The following is a 10217-nucleotide window of genomic DNA, read 5'->3' as shown; positions in this document are numbered from 1 at the left end:
TGGGGACAGAGGATCTAAGCATCTGTCATTCTCCTCCCATTGCTTATAATTAACCATACACCCCTTTACACACATAAATATTTATGTGCAAAAATAAAACTCCCTGGTGCTTTAAGCCAATCTCTCTTCTCTTCAGTGAGCTTTGAAAGTTTCCAAAATGAATTTTATACTTAATTCAAGACTCTACTTGGTTGTGAAGAACTTGTATAATTATATCCCTAGAAAATAATTTAAAACTTCAGACTGAGGAATACGGTGCATGCATACTACAGAATGTAAACTCCATGAGGGTGACTTCTTTGTCTAGCTCATTAATATATCCCAAATGTCTAAAGCAATCCTTGGTACACAGTGTAGCTCAATCAATACTTTTTAATGTTGAATGACTGATTGCACAGGAATCTCAACTACAAAACATAATTTATTTGCTTACAATGAGAAATTTAAGACTAGAATTTCTCTCTATATATAAAGTGGTAGAGGTCAAACCCACAGCTTCATATATACTAGGGAAGAGCTCTAACAATGAGCTATAACAAGAGTCCCCAAACCAGAATTTCTAGGCAAACATTGCAGAACCTGAACATGTTTTAATATTAAATGAGAATAAGGCAGAGAGAAACAATCATAAAATTTCAGGTTCATACATTCATTTATTTATTCACTCAATAAATTATTACTATTGCTAAGCATCATCACATTTAGTTTGTGAAGCAATTACAACAACAGCAATAATAATGATAATAATGCTTACTCTAAGGAGCTCTCGGTTTGTGTGTGACTTTCAAAACTGATCTCCTATCAGTTTTGGAGGTAAATACTTAGTTTTCATCTCAAATGTATTGAGTCAGAATCACCAAGGACCAGCCAGTGAATTTATTTTCATTGTGCTAGTCAAGCAGCACTTATAAACACTAACATTTAAGAAGTTGGTCTAGGGGCCAGGGATATAGCTCAGTGGTGCAGCACCTGCCTGGTAAGCATGAGGTCCTGCGTTTGATTCTCCATACCCCCACCCGCCCACAAAAAAGAAGTTGGTCTATTGGAATTGAAGTTATTTGACTATTTTTCAGGAACTATGGAGTCTCTGGTACTAGTCAGGTAATGTTTGCATTGTCACAACTACACATCCCCTAGTGAACAGGTAAAATGTAGTAATATTAAAATGACATAATTATTTTAGATTAGTAGACCAGTATGTTATTGATAGGAGCCTACAAAGCAGTTTTCTTTTAAACTAATCCTTACTGGGACTGGCGATTTAACATGAGGGATTAAAAAGACAAATATAGAACGTAGACTTCTAGAAACAAGTCAAAACCAAATTTCCTACATATTCTCTGTTTCTAAACTTCTGAAAATATGGTTTGAAACTTGCCTCAGGCCTCATCAGTTTTGAATATTCTAGCATCTCCATCACCCTGTCCTGTGTAGCCCAAACTCCAAAACTGACTAACACCTTCACACCTCCTCGCAAAGACTAATTAGGTCTTCAGTGCCCAAGATGCAGTCAGAACCAACTACCATCTGGCTCAGGACGGCGTCATCTAACATTCTGAAAGTTTAGGTTTAATTATTTGTATAATTTAATGCAATTTCCTATGTATTACAGACATAGCACATCTTTAAAGTTTGCTGACTGTCTGTGGATTGTAAGATCTATTTCTTAGTTGTTCCTCCGCATTTGAGTATTTTCTTGGACCTGGCTTCAGAAGAAAGATCCTTTTGCATCTTTCATTTTTCTAATGTTTTATTGCTTCCACGGTTTTATATTTACACATTGTTTAACTCTGTCACATCTATTGGCTCATGTCTCTTGTCCTTTATGGCTCCTGGCAGGTTTAATAACCATTCTCTCCATTTTAATATTCTTGTCAATCTTTCAATTCCTTACTTCTTCTTTTTAAATTATTTGTGCAAGTTTAACATTTAATTATTTTCCTTCTTCTGTGCTTTTGAATCATGGTGTTTACCATTTCACTAAGAAAAGAGCTAACACAAATTGAGAGTTTGATCACATAGTAATGTTGGTTATTATTTATACATTAAATTATGCTCTCATGCTCTGTGGAACAGATATATTAAATTTAATGCTAGACAGAAAAAACGAAAATACTTTGGGAATTGCAAACATTGGCCACTGAGCTACATTCTTTTGGGAAAAACAGATTATTAATGATATAATCTTATTTAATGTATTAATGTTAAACTGTGCATATTTGCTGTTAATCAAAACAATTTTTTCCACTGAAAGTGATGGTACTCAATGTTCTGTTAATTATGCAAGGAGCTAATCAATTTGTCCCTTAAATGGATGTTCAACTGATTAAGAAAAGCTAATCATCAGTTATGAAATCCATAAGGCACACATGAGTCAGGTTTAAAACACTTTTTTTTTTTTTTTTTTTGCTAACTTGGGACCAATAATTGTGTCTCCTTAAATTACCTCTTATTCCAATTGGAGGAAGTGTTTTTCTTTCCCTAAGTATGTGTTACACTTTTACTGATGAAAATTAAAGCCTCGTTTAGCCTGTGGTGTAGGAAGCAAATCAAGGATGATGCTATAGTGGATTCACTTTATTTAATCCCTAAAGGACAATAACTAGGCAAATTAATTATGATTTGGCGTGAAGAATATACTGCTATGAATTAAATATAGCAGTTTATACATTTAACTTCCCTCAATGCTATAAAAGAGAATTTAGGCATGCTAATTGTTCAATACTCTAAAAAGATAATTTTATTTGATTATGTTCATCCACCCAATAAATATTTATCAAGTATCTCATATCTCCTATGTGCCAAGTACTGTGCTAGATACCAAAGCAATAAGGACACACGAGGTACAGTTAGGAACAAAAAGAAACTACCACAATAGATAATTAGATACATTTTGACTTGTTACAGTCACTTAAAAAATAAACAAGATAAAACAAAAAAGAATCAGGTTCACATTTCAACTTGTCAGAGCCTATATATCAGAGATTAACACATGCAAAAAAGCTACCTGTGTCAGAAGGAAAAGAAAGCACAATTCAAAGACTTTAAATTCAATAAACAGGCAGTCAGGATGTTTGACCTCGAACTCCAGTTTGTGGCTATCACTAATCCCCTCTTGACCTTGAGATTATTTTAATCCTCTTCGTATTTCAACTTGTTCATCTGCAAAAGATCAGTGAATTTACCGCCATGCAATACAGGTCCATTTTAAATCATTTGTAGGAAAATCTAGGCGTCTTCAAGGGCTTCTTTATTTGAAATCCAAATGCAAAGTGCATTAGTCAATCAGGCAGTCAGTAAGTACTTATTGATTACCTCCTGAGTGCTCTCCGGGATGCCAGGCCCTGTGGGGGATATAAGAAGAGGAAAGAAAATGATCACTTTCTTCAATTAGATGCCACTCTTGTTGGAGACAATCAGTGGGCAATAAGAATGAAGAACAAACAAATGAATATTTACTCAGTAACTACTACGTGCCGACATTGTTATGCATTTTAGACAGTAAGGCTCTTTCCCACACTAGGCTACTAAAGAGTGAACATGTGGAAATAATTAAAATCTAGACTGTGCAGTCTTTTAACAGCATAGAAGTTTGGAGAGGAGAGAGGTCAGTTAGGCTACATTCAGGGATGTCTGCATTAAAGTCAAAGGATTTGAGCCAAGATGCCAAGCAACTGCAGAGTAGGTGAAACTGGCTAGACAGCAGCACACTCCTGAGGAAAGAGATCAGACCCAAAGAAGACAAGGAGCACAGAGAGTGAGCACGGCATGCTCATTGCCATCGGCTTTCACCAGGGTAGCAGTCTTACATACGGATGGTGGGAAACAAGGTGGACTTTGAATGTCCAATTAAAAATTTGTCAGGATGTCCGTTTAGAAGGAAGTGTGTAGGAAAAGAAAGTGTTTTCAGTAGGGAGAGGTTGAAATATCTAGATTAGGAAATGGATGTGATAAAAGATATTTGAAGGCTATTGGTCTGGTAATTAGATTTTAGGGTACAGCAACTAGATCAGGGGGCTCTACTAATCTTGTATTTCCAGTTTCTGCAACATCTGATCACAGACATTGCTTCATAGCATATCAGTTAGAAGTTTCTAATTCTGCTGTTTGATTTACTGAACTTGCAGTGGTAGCTGGCTTATGCAATAGAAAGTACTATTCCTACTGTTCAATTTGTGACACGAAGATTTTCTCAAAAACAGAACTGTTAAGTATATTTTCCCATTCTTTTTTTCTTTACCATCCTCCTATTTACTTTTTGGCTCAGGGTAAAGTTAAATAAGAGTCAGCAAAATAATAGAATTAATCCTTTTTCTTCTTTCAATATCCAAGTATGTTGAATACTTGGTAGAGATGAAATAAAGCCAGGATCTCCTGGGGTCCTCAAAGATTTTCTGGGATAAGAAGCTGTAGGTCAAAGAAAGAAAGATACAGGGTAAGAGCTGTTACAGCAACTTGCCTTTCCTCACATCTGCTAGAAACAGTTGGAAAGGAAAAAGAAAGGAGGAACAAAGAGGAAGAAAAAAAGTAGAGATGAAGTGGGCACTATTAGGTGATAGGCTGCTCAGAATTCAACCCACTTTCAAATCTAGGACAGGGGCCACAGGGCTACTTCAAGACACAAGCTCAGTTCTATCACTGCTCCCAAGCACCTCAGGAGACGGGGGCAGCACCCCCAGGAGAAGCAGAATTTTCTCTTTTTCCTCTATTTCCCTCCATCTAAATACTTCAATCTCAACTTCTCTTAGCACATACCAGTCTCTCTTATTTTCTCTGTAGTACTGAGGATTGTACCCAGTGCCTTTGTCCTGAGCTCTGTTCCCAGACCCTTTAAAAATGTTTTGTTTTGTTTTTGAGACAGGTCTTGCTAAGTCACTAATTTACCCAGACTGAGGTCAAACTTGTGATCTTCCTGCCTCAGCCTCCCAGAGTGCTGTGGGGAGCATATTTTATAAATTATGTTTTCTTCTTGTGTATCTGTCTACCATCTATTTAAACATGTATTAACCATGTTCCCTTTTATAAGCAAGGCTGTGAGAGATGTTATTTCCCAGGCCTACTCGGAATCGTCAGGAAAGTTCCTTTCTGCCACCTTTTGTCCTTCACTTCTTTTTCCCATCCCTTCTTCCACTGTTTTGCTCTCCTCACTGTCTTCTCCTACTCAAGGCAGAAAAAAACATATGAAGCAAGGTAAATACAGTGACTTCCCTGAAGAAATATTGATTCTAAAAAAGGACACAATTTCTGGAAATGGCAGACTGTGCAGAGGACAGGACACGCAGAACACTTTTCTTTCATCATGTTTTTGTCCACAGGCAAAGTATTCTCTTCTCTACAATAGTGGATCTAAAATTGAGTCACTTTAACTGAGGTACTATTTATCAAGATTCCAAGAATCATGTGCTTGCCTCTTGCAAGAACTCTGGTGAAGATAAGGTAATCCCACCTCTACCAGACCGACTTTGACACTCAGCTATTACCAGTTCAACTTTCCTCTCTCTGACTGTCTCTCTGTCTCTGTCCCTCTCGCATTTACACAATCTTTATTTTACAGCAAATGACTCCTATTCTGCTTTCTTCTGTTTTCCTACATTTCAACTGCAAATAGAAATGTGAGCAATGATTCTAAAGCCATATAGTTTATTATTGAGAAATATTTTATTCAATAGAAATGTGAGCAATGATTCTAAAGCCATATAGTTTATTATTGAGAAATATTTTATTCTAATTATATAGTAGTACTTGCAACAACTTGCAGTTTCAGACCATGCTATGATTACCGCATTTCCACGGTGCCCTACACACACTCCATGGTCAATTTTGTAACAGGAAATAAGTTTCACTAAATATTATTCAAGCCACCCATTCAGAACTGGTTTTCAAATTACTTGTACTAGCTTTTCAATCAAGATGCTCTTGAAGTAATAATTCTCAATTTTCTAAACAATGAAGATTATTAGTTAACCAATGAGCTTTGTTATAAGAGATTTTACATATATCTGAATATTAAAGAATAAAAGAATGTGATAGTGAAAACAACATTGACTTTTTATATAAGTACAGTATCAGACACTCACTCACATGTTTTAATCTTAACCTCATAGTGATGATGTGAAAATAGAAGAGGACATTTATAGCCACAAATTTAATGATTTTAAAACATTTTGGATCTATTTGCTCTACAAGTCTAACAAACATATATTCTCATGATTTTTCTTATTATACAGGAACACAGTAGTAGTATATTAACTTTCTTCCTTTTAACCTACTTAATGTTTATTTTAAAAATTAAAATACATTTTGATTCTTCTAGTCTCAATGTTTCAGATACATGCTGGTACATCAGACACATTTTACACCCACATTAATCAAAGCACAGAAAAAAATGATTACTAAAGATGTGAGATTGATAACACTGTCTCTCTGAACTTCTAGAGCAAAAAGCTATACTGCATAGAAGATTATATTTAACCCACACCACTACCTGACTAACCCCACTTCTCAGCGTATTGTTAGAAAAAAATTATTTATAAGACAAAGAAGCTACCACTTTTTAATTTGTTAGTATCGGGTCAATAATATCCCTTAGTTATTGCACTCTGATCAGGTCTGCAATCTCCCAAATGAGTGTATGGTGAAGGCTAAATAAAAAGAGGTGAATGGAATGATTTCTGGGCTCCAGGAGGATCAAAGCCCTCTCACAGAATTTGAGATTTTCTCAGGGCTAAGACCAAGACCTTCTCTGGGTGGCTCATATTTATTTGGTTATCAGAAGGGAAAGGAGTACTCAAGAAGGGCAGAATCACTCAAGGATTTCTCCAAGTAAAGTATTAAATTAATCCTTAATAAGGATTAAGTTAATCCATCCAGAAGTGAGATGCCTGAAGCTATAGTCTTTTAACTAGTTGAGATCAGCTCTAAGTGTCCTTGGCTATGATCTTTTCTTATCTTTTGAGGTTTTCTGGCTTCATCCACCATTACAGGTTTTAGTAAGGATTAGTGACTCACAGAGGTTCATTTACTAGGAGTCTATTGCTCATCTCCAGACAAGGAGCCTAGGCCTTGGATAGATTCACAAGTAAACATAGAAAGTCAATTAGTTAATTTAAGCCCTGCTCAGGGCTGCTTCATAGTGGTCTCCATCATGTTAGTACAGATTTGTAGTAATGTTTACATTCCTTATGTAGAGTTGACACATGTACATAACACATTTAAAATTCCTTTTTTATCCCTTTTCTCTTCCTTCCTTCCTCCTTCTATCCATCTCTTGATCCCCTTTCCTTTTGAGAAAGATCTATCTCCCTACTTTCTATTATCTGTCTTGTATTTTGCTCTTTGTTTATTCTTTGGGTTTCTAATATAAGAGAAACCATGTGATATTTAAGTTTGTGTGTCTGATTTATTTCACTTATTATGCTTGCAAAGCTCATCCATTTTCCTACAAATGATTTGAGTTTATCCTTATCACAGAGGAGTATTCCATTATGTGTAAATACCACATTTTCATTCCCTGTTCATCTGTTGATGGGTCTATGGGCCACTTCCAAGATTTACCTATTGAGAATAATGCAGCTATACACATGGGTATACATGCATCATTGTAATGTGATGTCTTTAACTCCTACAGGAAGGTACCTAGAAGGGGAATGGCTGGATCAGTTGAAATTTCTACTTTTACTTTTTTGAGGAATCTCCACACTGACTTCCATAGTGATTTGACTAATTTACCTTCCCACCAACAGTGTAGAGGGGTTCCTTTATTCCCCACAGTCTCAGCAACATTATTATTTAATTTCTTGCCTGTTTGTGGAATAAACAAATAAAAAGAAGATTCAGTGACAGATGTAGTTACTCAAACTTTGCCCAGTAAGCAAAAGTCATCTTCCTCTGAAAGTCGTATTGCTTTCCAGTAGCTGTGGTGGTCATTTACTTTTACAAAATGCATTTGCATCAATGCTCAAATATTATTCTGGAAACCTTATTCATTCTTCATCAAAGAAATTTATTTGGCATCTATTAAGTGCCAGACAAATTCCAAGTATTGAAGATACAAGATTCCTCTTGTTGTGGTGCTTATATTCTACAGCAGCAGTGTGTAATGGAACTTTCTTCAATGATGGAAATGTTTTACCAACGTGCCAGCCATTCTAGTGGCCACTAGATACAAGTAGCTCTTCAGCACTTGAACTGTGACTATGTAAATTTTATTTAATTTTAATCAATTTAAATTTGCATCCAAATGGTCACATGTACATAGTGGCTACCATGCTGAATAGTGCAGTTCTACTGCATGCATGTATGTGTGTGTGTATATGGGTTTGTAGTCTATAAAGATAGGAATTAATAAGAAACATGAGGTTGTGTTAAGAGCAAAGCAGAAAATCAAAATAAAGTGATGTAATAAAGATTGTTTGGGAGGCTACTTTAGAATGGGTGATTGAGAAAGGTCTCTGTGAAACAATGATATTAACCTGAGATGAATGACAAAAAGACAGCTGCATCACTACAGTCATTGCCTTTATCTTGACATGGTCTTTTCTTCCTACATTTTCTATATCTTATTTCCAAATAAGGTGATGTCTGAGGTCCCAGGCAGACATGGATTTGGGGACCCTAAACCCCACTGCAGCACTTGATTTTAAGCCTCTGTACCAGATTTAAAAGTTTAGCTTTTATTCTAAATATATAATAAGATACTATTGGCATATTTGGAGTAAGGGGATAACTAATATGGTTTATACTTTAAAAATGATTCTGGGGGCTGGGGATTTAGCTCAGAGGCACAGCGCCTGCCTGGCAAGCACAAGGTTGTGAGTTCGATTCCCGGTACTGAAGAAAAACCAAAAAAGATTCTGGATAGGGGAGGGTTGTATTTTAGAGAAGAGTAGAAGGACAGAGACCAGGAGAGCAACCACTGCAGGAGCCCGTGACATGGGCTTGGATAAGGTCATGCTGGTAGAAGTGCACAGACTTGAGATTTGTTTTGGAGGTAAATGGTACGGCAGCTTGAGTGTTGGAATGAGGAAAAAGAAGAATTAAAGATATCTCCTAGGTTTCTGGTTTGAGCAAGGGGTGGGTGGTGTTGCCATTTACCTGACAGGGGAGTGTAAGAATAAGGCAGGCTGTATTTGGTGATAACCTTGAAAGGTCTGTTAGATAGCCAAGTGAGATACCAATTAGATTGCTGCATTACAAATCTATAGTTCTAAGGACTAGCAAATGTGGGGATGAAGATTTGAAGGTTCAGATTAAGAAACTGTAGCACAAAGAAGTTAAAGAAATCTCCCCAGGTCACACACTTAGTAAACTAGATAATCTTGCTTATATACATTTAACTGGTGTGCCATAACACTTGTTGGAACTTAAAAGGAGCTGAAATGTTTGAAAGAAGCAGAAAGCAGCAATGGAGCAAAAAAAAACATCTGTTGTAGTTGATCACTGTAGCTGAATATAAGCATAATCCAAATGTATTACAGTGTGTGCGTATCTTAAGCCATTGTTAGACAGGAGACAGTATTACAGGAATCCATGTCTCCTGCAGAATATGTTGACTTGAACACTGTCAGGTAATTTTTTTAGAATAAAAGTGTTGATGTATTATGAGAAAATTACAATTCATCCAGCACTGTTTCCTGAGAAGAACAGTTAAAACAATCTTCCCTCTTATATCTGTGTGTCCTTGATTGACTTTTAGGTTAACTGAGACATAATGGATGTATCCAATGATAATTCAGTAACGTGCTGACCAAGTAGAATCATATGAATTTTTTATTTTCAACAACCATCAAAATTTAGTAAACTACAGCAACAGTTTACATAGCACCTTAAAAGTGACATGTATCATTTTTAAATGACTTACCCATGATGAGTGGGAAACAGTAAAAGTCTTAAATGTATAGTCACTATTTCTATTAGCAAGAGAGAATGTGACATTGGTAGAAAATCAAAACTTTTGAAAAAGAGAAAAGTAAAAAATTTCAGAGCAATACTTTGTGTACCATAGACACATATTCTCGGGTGTCCCCAGTTTGTGTACCTAAGTAGTCCAATGTGTTGGGTGGGAGGCAGCAATGCACAGGTATTAAGAGCAAGGACAACACTAGGCTCTTCTACATACTATATACGGTCCCCGGTCCCCGAGAAAGTTCTTTAGCATTTGTTACCTCCATTCCCTCCCTAATTCTTAGAGTTACAGTAGGACTAAAATGAGATAACAC

At 36.2% G+C, this 10217-nt stretch overlaps 1 long non-coding RNA gene across 1 annotated transcript in view; it reads right to left on the bottom strand.

The window, feature by feature from the left end:
- Window positions 1-633: 633 nt before the first annotated feature.
- The window catches only part of LOC106150158, a 34870-nt gene continuing 25286 nt past the window's right edge, over window positions 634-10217 (bottom strand). Inside the window, exon 2 of the long non-coding RNA XR_001236803.1 lies at window positions 634-3344. This is a non-coding gene — a long non-coding RNA (uncharacterized LOC106150158). The remainder of the gene's footprint in view (window positions 3345-10217) is intronic.

The sequence above is a fragment of the Chinchilla lanigera genome, unplaced genomic scaffold, assembly GCF_000276665.1.
Source record: "Chinchilla lanigera isolate Chin_1 unplaced genomic scaffold, ChiLan1.0 scaffold00065, whole genome shotgun sequence".
NCBI classification, from domain to species: Eukaryota; Metazoa; Chordata; class Mammalia; order Rodentia; family Chinchillidae; genus Chinchilla; species Chinchilla lanigera.
The sequence above is the reverse complement of the archived record's forward strand: the minus strand, read 5'-3'. Positions and strand labels throughout refer to the sequence as shown.